The sequence below is a fragment of the Eurytemora carolleeae genome, unplaced genomic scaffold (assembly GCF_000591075.1).
Source record: "Eurytemora carolleeae unplaced genomic scaffold, Eaff_2.0 scaffold2537, whole genome shotgun sequence".
Taxonomy (NCBI): domain Eukaryota; kingdom Metazoa; phylum Arthropoda; class Copepoda; order Calanoida; family Temoridae; genus Eurytemora; species Eurytemora carolleeae.
The window spans coordinates 5241-12636 of NW_019398422.1; the positions used below are offsets into that span (position 1 = coordinate 5241).

The 7396-nt window shown below is 33.3% G+C and overlaps 1 long non-coding RNA gene across 1 annotated transcript; it reads right to left on the reverse strand.

Annotated features, from left to right (window-relative positions):
- Nucleotides 1–593: 593 nt before the first annotated feature.
- LOC111717356 (uncharacterized) lies at nucleotides 594–3090 on the reverse strand. The gene is made up of 4 exons (XR_002768761.1): nucleotides 2909–3090; nucleotides 2112–2319; nucleotides 943–1110; nucleotides 594–651 (listed from the first exon to the last, which is right to left on the reverse strand). It is a non-coding gene; the product is annotated as an uncharacterized LOC111717356 (long non-coding RNA).
- Between the last annotated feature and the right edge of the window lie 4306 nt (nucleotides 3091–7396).

A 7396-nucleotide genomic window follows, 5' to 3' on the forward strand; every position in this document is an offset into this window, starting at 1 on the left:
TATATATAAAAGGGAAGCTGATAGTAGGGAAGGGATGAGGTATAAAAGAGAATGAGGGTGGATTGGATATTATTTTTAGTCAAGAAAACCTTAACCTTTTTATTATGTTGGTTTGAACGGGAAACATTTCGAAAATCTTAAAGAATCATTATTAAAGTTAAATTGAGTTAAACTTGGAAAAAGAAATAGGGGTGATTATTTTCATTGGACATGATTTCAAGTGACACTATTACTGAGGTATGCCCGATTCACAACAGTACCATTAAACCTGAGTCTGTTCAACGATGAGTTAGATACCCTTATTTCTATAGCTAAAGGTTGAGTGGAAGGAGACTCAAGGTTACAGTGTGCACTCCATGCACTTAATTACCTGCCATATATAAATAAGAATATGTTTGAAATCATTGATTTAAAGTAAATTTAAAGGGTACCGATGTAAATTGAACATGCCTCTTTAAGTGGTAATAAATGAATTTTGGGCAAAGTAAAAAAAATAAGAAAAAATTGTTTTTGTTGGACTTAATTTAATTAAGAACAACCATGAGAAAAAGATATTTAACAATACATACCCCAACTTTCCTTGGAGCTGCCTTCAGAAGGTTTGACCAATTTCATGGTCACTGGCTTTCTTGTTCCAGTTCTGGACTGCACCTGAAAATGTAATTATTAGATTTGCAAAGAACATTGAACCTGCTGCAGTTCTAATTGTAAAAATTCTTAAATTAAAACTTCTTGTTTCTTTCTCATTTTTGAACGTTTCGATGAAGTTGTTTTATTAGCATAAACTTTTAAGCAACCTGAGATTTAGAGACAACAGTAGAAGATTTTTTTTTTCTTTCCGACTACAATTTTTGACAATGACAATATCTTAACTACATACTTATTACAGTTGCTTAAATTACAAAAAATTAAAAGATAATAAATCTTGTCAAAAAAACTTACGGGTAATGGCTCTGACGAGATTAGGCAAAGTATTCTGCCTATAGAGATCTTTCCTCTCTGTCCCTTCCAGTTGTAGAGACCCCATACAGTCGCTGTTTCTATCTCTTTCATCATTAGCTTGATGCTGTGATTAACCGACACGCCTGTCTTAAATCCAAGCTCCGTGATCTAAATAACGTTATAATTTATTCAATTTTGCAGTTCTTAGGATCCGGATCCGTTGGATCCGCAAGATTTTGGCTTCCTGGATCCGGATCCGGATAGGCAAAAATATGCGGATCCACAGATATGGATCCAAGGGGTAAAATATCAACCAAAAACTGCAAAAAAAAATCTTTTTTACTCCAAAACACCAAATCTGAACTTTTGAAAAAAGAGCGATTATAAAAATTTCCTCATTTATGAATGGTTCATCAAGTTTTAGGATAAAAATAAGCGAAACAAATAAAACCAAAAGTTTGAAAAAAAAATTTGTTTAAAAAATTCAGAAAATCTATAAAAATTGACTTGGATCCGGATCCGGATTTGGATCCAGATCCATATTTTTCCAGTGCAGATCTAGGATCCGGATTCAGATCCGCATCAAAATTGAATGGATCCTAAGCACTGCAATTTTGAATAGGTTTCGTAATTTTAGAAAACTTTCTGTAGGATTGAAATATTTGATTTTGTAGAATAAAAATCAGAAAAACAACTAAGAAGTATATTTTCCGAAAAAAAAATATTTTTTTTTAAATATCCCCCCCTCATTTCATCAAAAATAATTGTTTCCTGCTTCTTCCTGTAGGGGGGGGGGGGAGTAATTATGAAAAAAATACATCACTGAAAAGGATTTTTATTATGTACCATGATTGCTTTATGTATGGATTTCAAGCATTCATTTCAATTCTCAATTGATCTTTCTGATAAAACTAGTCAAAATATCACCAGAAGAGCAAACTCGAGCAAAATACTTTAGATCGTTTTTAAACAAATCCCAACCCTACTCTCTAGCACTAGAATTATATCATTTTCTTCTCAATATATTTCACCAAAAACTTTGGCATCATCAGGAGTTTGTCCTTACTCTTTTGAAGAGTAAAATACAATAATTCTTTTGAAGAGCAAAATACAATAATTCCACAACCACTCAAAGTACCCATCAAAGTTACAGTAAAGTGGTTTCTTACCAGCTCTGATCTGAAGGGTTCCGTTTGTAGCTTCTTTTCCATCCGGATCAAGTCATATTTCTATTTGCATTGATAAATCTCCTTTCTCTCAGTAGACACTTTCTTTCTGACCAATCCCTGGAGCATTCTCATTTCGTCTAATGCAACTTCGACCTCGGTAATGCCTTTCATTGATGTAAATCCCATTTACAGACATATCTCTTAATTCCTAAAACAAACAAAACCTGTTATAATTAGAAAAGCAAAAAATACTTATCAGAAGGAATGGGTAAAGGTTTGTTGAAGAGTTTTTCAAAATAACCAAAAATTGTCCTAATAAAGGGGAAAATGATAATTTTCAAATATTTATTGAAACAATTTCTGGAAATTAGAAATAATTAAAATAGTGGTAAATTTTGTTTGAATTGAATGTAAGTCTGTAAGACTTAAAAATAATTTAATTTTTAATGTTAAATGAATTTTTTGAGCATCTATTCTGAACATAAAACCCCCAACCAACTCATTATGAAGAAAAACTCGCCAACCGTAGACTTCGGCAGTGAGCCTAATTATTTGGTTTTAACTTAGTTTTAAAAACGTAAAGAACGTTAATCAGGAAATGGACCTCAATCTGGGCTTAAATAATTAATGCTTTGAATTAATTTAATTTATCCATTCTAAAAATAATGTGTTTCCCTATCAATAAAGCCTTATATTTTCGTTGTTCATCATCAAGGGGGGGGGGTACCTCCGAGAAATTAGTAAAAATAATTACGCTTAATTTTTTTCCTAACAGATATCATAAAAACTTTATTAACCTGAAGGGTGGGTTCAATCCAATCCCAATCTGTAGGTTTTGACGTTCCCATGGATAGTAGTATTGGAAATACTGCTTTAGGGGCAAGGTTAGATACCATGCACAGAAGTGGCCAGAGAGCTTTAGAAGAACTCTTAAATACGGGCAACCTAGGAATTACAAATTACAGGTTTATTACAAATTTGGTAAACAAAGGTTGTGCACTTAATTAATTTTCAAAGTTTTTACAGCTTCAAGAAAACTTCCGTAATGCACGGAACAAAATTGACCTGGGAAAAAATTTTTAACAGTACAAAAAAATTATAAATTTAAAATAATAACCACTCTGGTAAGGGAGTACAAAATGGGGGGACGGCCGTCATTTGTCATGCTCGATTTTATACATGTCACGGGCAGCCATAGTACATTTGAATTTAATTTTCGAGCCGGGTCAACTTTTCCGGTCCCTGTTTGTACTGTATTACCCAGACATTGTGTAAATAAAGCAGACACTCATTAGGATTAGCCGGTGCAACAAGGTTGACACGGTCAGACTTTAGGTTGAATTTACTTTTAATGAAGGGTCAGATGGTGCGTGATGTGTAAAGATTACGGCTTGACGGCAAAATAAGATTTTCAATACTCAAGACTACGAGGGTAACCCAATAAAAAGTACTAGAGGAATAAGCATGCATTTATTCTAATTGAATCGGTATCCAGTCTAAAATCAAAAATGTATTTTTAGCTTACCAATCATAGTTGAAGAAGAGTAAACTCAGTCACTGACAATGACGTCTCAGCAGGGTACCTGAAACAAAATAGTTAATTTTGGAATTCCATTCTCAACTGTTCAGAAAACTTAATCGACTCAATATCAAATCAGATTTAAATGGATCTCACTTCTTCCTTTCTAAAACCTATTTGTATATTAGGCAATTTGTATATTGGTGATTTGTGAATAGATCAGTTTTTTTGTGATTAATAAGTCAACCATAAAATATGACATAATCAAAAATATTTCGATCCTTAAGTTTATTTGGCGCCGTCCTCCCCTAATTCTTCTAGACAACTCCACCCCTCAAATTGTTGGTAACCTCGAGAGATAACACTTGTAAAGGTCAGGTTAGGTATAAGCAATGCTTAGGATCCGGATCTGTTGGATCCGCAAGATTTAGGCTTCCTGGATCCGGATCCAAGAGTAAAATATCAACCAAAAACTGCAAAAAAAACTTTTTTACTCCTAAAACCAAAATATGAACTTTTGAAAAAAAGAGAGATTATAAAAATTTCCTCATTTCTGAATAGTTCATCAAGTTTAAGGATCAAAATATGCAAAAAAATAAAAAGAAAATTGAAAATTATTTTTTGTTAAAAAGATTCAGTATATCTTATAGAAATGACCTGGATCCAGATCCATTTTTTTCCAGTGCAGATCCAGAATTCGCATCAAAATTAAATGGATCCTAATCACTGGGTATAAGGATGAATAGCTTGGCAAACATGCCAAAAAAAAGACTCAATTCTAAACTATGCACTGAATATTTTAAGCGTTTAAATAATCCTAACATTTCAGCGATATATTCAATACAGCCCGTCCCCCCTCCGGTTTTCCAGTTAGTAGGGGGAATGTTAAATAGTGAAACAGAATAAAATAAAATGAATCATAATATTTTCCAACAGTTCTTAGGATCCAGATCTGTTTGATCCACAAGATTTTGGTTTCCTGGATCCGAATCCGCAAAAATATCCGAATCCGCAAAAATATCCCGATACGCAGATCCTGATCCAAGTGGCAAAATATCAACCAAAAAATGCAACAACAAAAATTTAACTCACAAAACTCGAATCTGAACAATTGAAGAGAGAATTTAAAAATTGCCTGCTTCCTGAATGGTTCATCAAGTCTTAGCATAAAAATAAGCATAAAAATTAAGACAAAAAATTTGAAAATTCTGCTTTGTTAAAAAAAAATAAGTAAATTTTAAAGAAATAACTGGGATCCTGATCCGAATCCAGGATCCAGATACATTTGTTTCCAGTGCAGATCCAGGATGCGGATCCGCATCCACATCAATATTAAATAGATCAGCTAAGCACTGTTTTCCAGTTTTAACTTGGGGGAGATTTCAGCAGAATAATAATTGGCGAAGGAAAATTAAGAAAACTTTAAATCAATATTTATAAAATGGGTCCAAATCCAGTTTAGTTGCCGAAATTATCAAAACTGCAGAGAAATCTTGCAAAGTTTAAATGTCTGATTTTTATTTACCTACCAAGATGAGATTTCAGAGAGTTTTCAACATTGAACCAGTAGACTTCCATGTTGGATTGGTTTGTTTTCACAGTATTCTTCTTTGTATGCAGGAGCATTCTTGCTGTTTTCGGAAGTTGTGGGTGGAATAATTTCAGGATCTTTAACAAAGAATCACAGCTTTTCATTGTCACCTGTTCCGAAGACGCCCATGCTCTCAAATCAGCAGCCATCAATCATTAATAACCATCAATAATATCATCACTCTCACTTTCTAAATCCATAACGTTGCTATAAATGTCATAATTATTATTAAACATCTGTCTCCTGGTAAAAAATCATAGAATATAGTGTTGTGCAGGTGGAAGAAGACTGGACCGGGAGTAATATTTGATTGTGATCTGATATTTAAGCACCATGTAAAATGATATTTTTCCAAGCAAAGTTGCAATATTGATCACAATCTTTTCAGAATATTTATAATACAAAATGCAATAGAAGAACATTCTTACTCGATCATTTAGGTACAACACGATTTAGAATGAGGTGGCAAAAGAACTAATATGTATATTTAATGGGATATTGTACAGTTTTATCATTTGTTGGGAACAATAGAAAAAATCGTATTATCATAGTTCTCAAACCAGATTTCTACAGAATACTAAAAATGGAGTAGATAATTGATCTTGAAAACAGTCGAGAAGATGAGTCCTATAAGGTGAGTAAAACACAGCATCTGTAGGTGCAGTTGCTGAACATATAGGTCACCACCTTCTTCCAATTCTAGGGTTTCGTCAGGGTCCTGATTGTCCTTGTTAATTTTGATAATACTGATCAAGAAAATCATTTTATTCACTTAGATCATTTTGATCAAAAAGATCAATTTGATCATTCTGATCCAACTCATAATCCTGATCACACTGATCTTGATCATCCTGATCATCCTGATCATCTACTGCTGTAAATGAAGCAGACACAGACGCAGCTCTCCTTTTCTTGTAGGCCCACTCTCTCTGATAGGTCCTCTTCATTCTAAATTAATATAAAAGTTACAATTGGAATAAAGTCTCACTACAAAACATCACTTTAAATCAAGATTTGAACTTTTAAAAAGAAAGTTTGAGACATCCAGCATTCCAGCGTAGGATTGGGCATCAAGCCTGAGGAACGATTGTTCTTTGAATGCGTATTTAAAAATATTAGAAGAAAATATTAAAAATATTAAAAGAGCGAACACGGAACGAACGAAAATTGCTTAAGAAATGAACATTAAAATCAAAAGCCCGTTATGTTCAAAATATCAGTGGATCTTGAAGAAGTGTTCAGAACCTAGATCTGGAGTAATTTTTCAGGGGTGTATATTCCCTGGGGGAAAGGGGAATACTTTAAACCTAAATTTTGTTTATTTCCCACAATTCAGCGAATAAACCCCTAGACAAAATTTAGTTGGGTGAAGGAATTTTTCAATAAGAAAACACACCTCTGGTTTAAGAAGATCCATATCAAATCAAGGAATATGGAATACAAAGGAGGAGGGGTCAATCTGCAATCTGGTAGACCTCACCATATGTTTTGCATGGTAAATAGATGGTACTCCAGTAGCTTTATATTTTTAAACTCTTTAAAAAATCTTTTAAAAATGTGTTATCTTAACTGAGTCAAATCTGTTCAGCATGTGTTTTGTGTAATCATGTGATGAGGCAGACTGGGTCGACCCCTCCTCTCTTTTATTCCTAACACCTTGATCCAGATATGGGTTGAAATTACATGGATCCATTTACCCAAAATGAGTTGAGATTAGCTTCATCACCTGATTGCATGTTACCTTGCAGGGATATGTTAAGAAACCATCGCAGTCAACAAATTTCCAATTCTCTGAAAATAAAGAAACCATGTTTAGTAAAAGTTTAGATGGATAATAACATTTTTAGATGGATGTAACATTTTTGAAAATTTACAGAATCTCAATTGCTTCAACTGGATTAAAATTAAGCATAAAACTCTGAACAAGAAAAGGGAAAATAAATATTTCTGTAAGATCAGTTCTAAAAATATTAAAACCTCTAGTTAAAAAACCGCTGATTTAATCAAATTTAATCGTCGGAATTTTCGGTTTTTGTATAAATAACATGGACAATTAATAAAATAAATTGAGTGCCGTGGCACAGACTTGGAGCCTGGATGCTGCAGCCACATGTCCAACTTTTTACATGTGTTTAATATAAGATGATTCATGTACAAGCTTTACGGAGGGGGGGG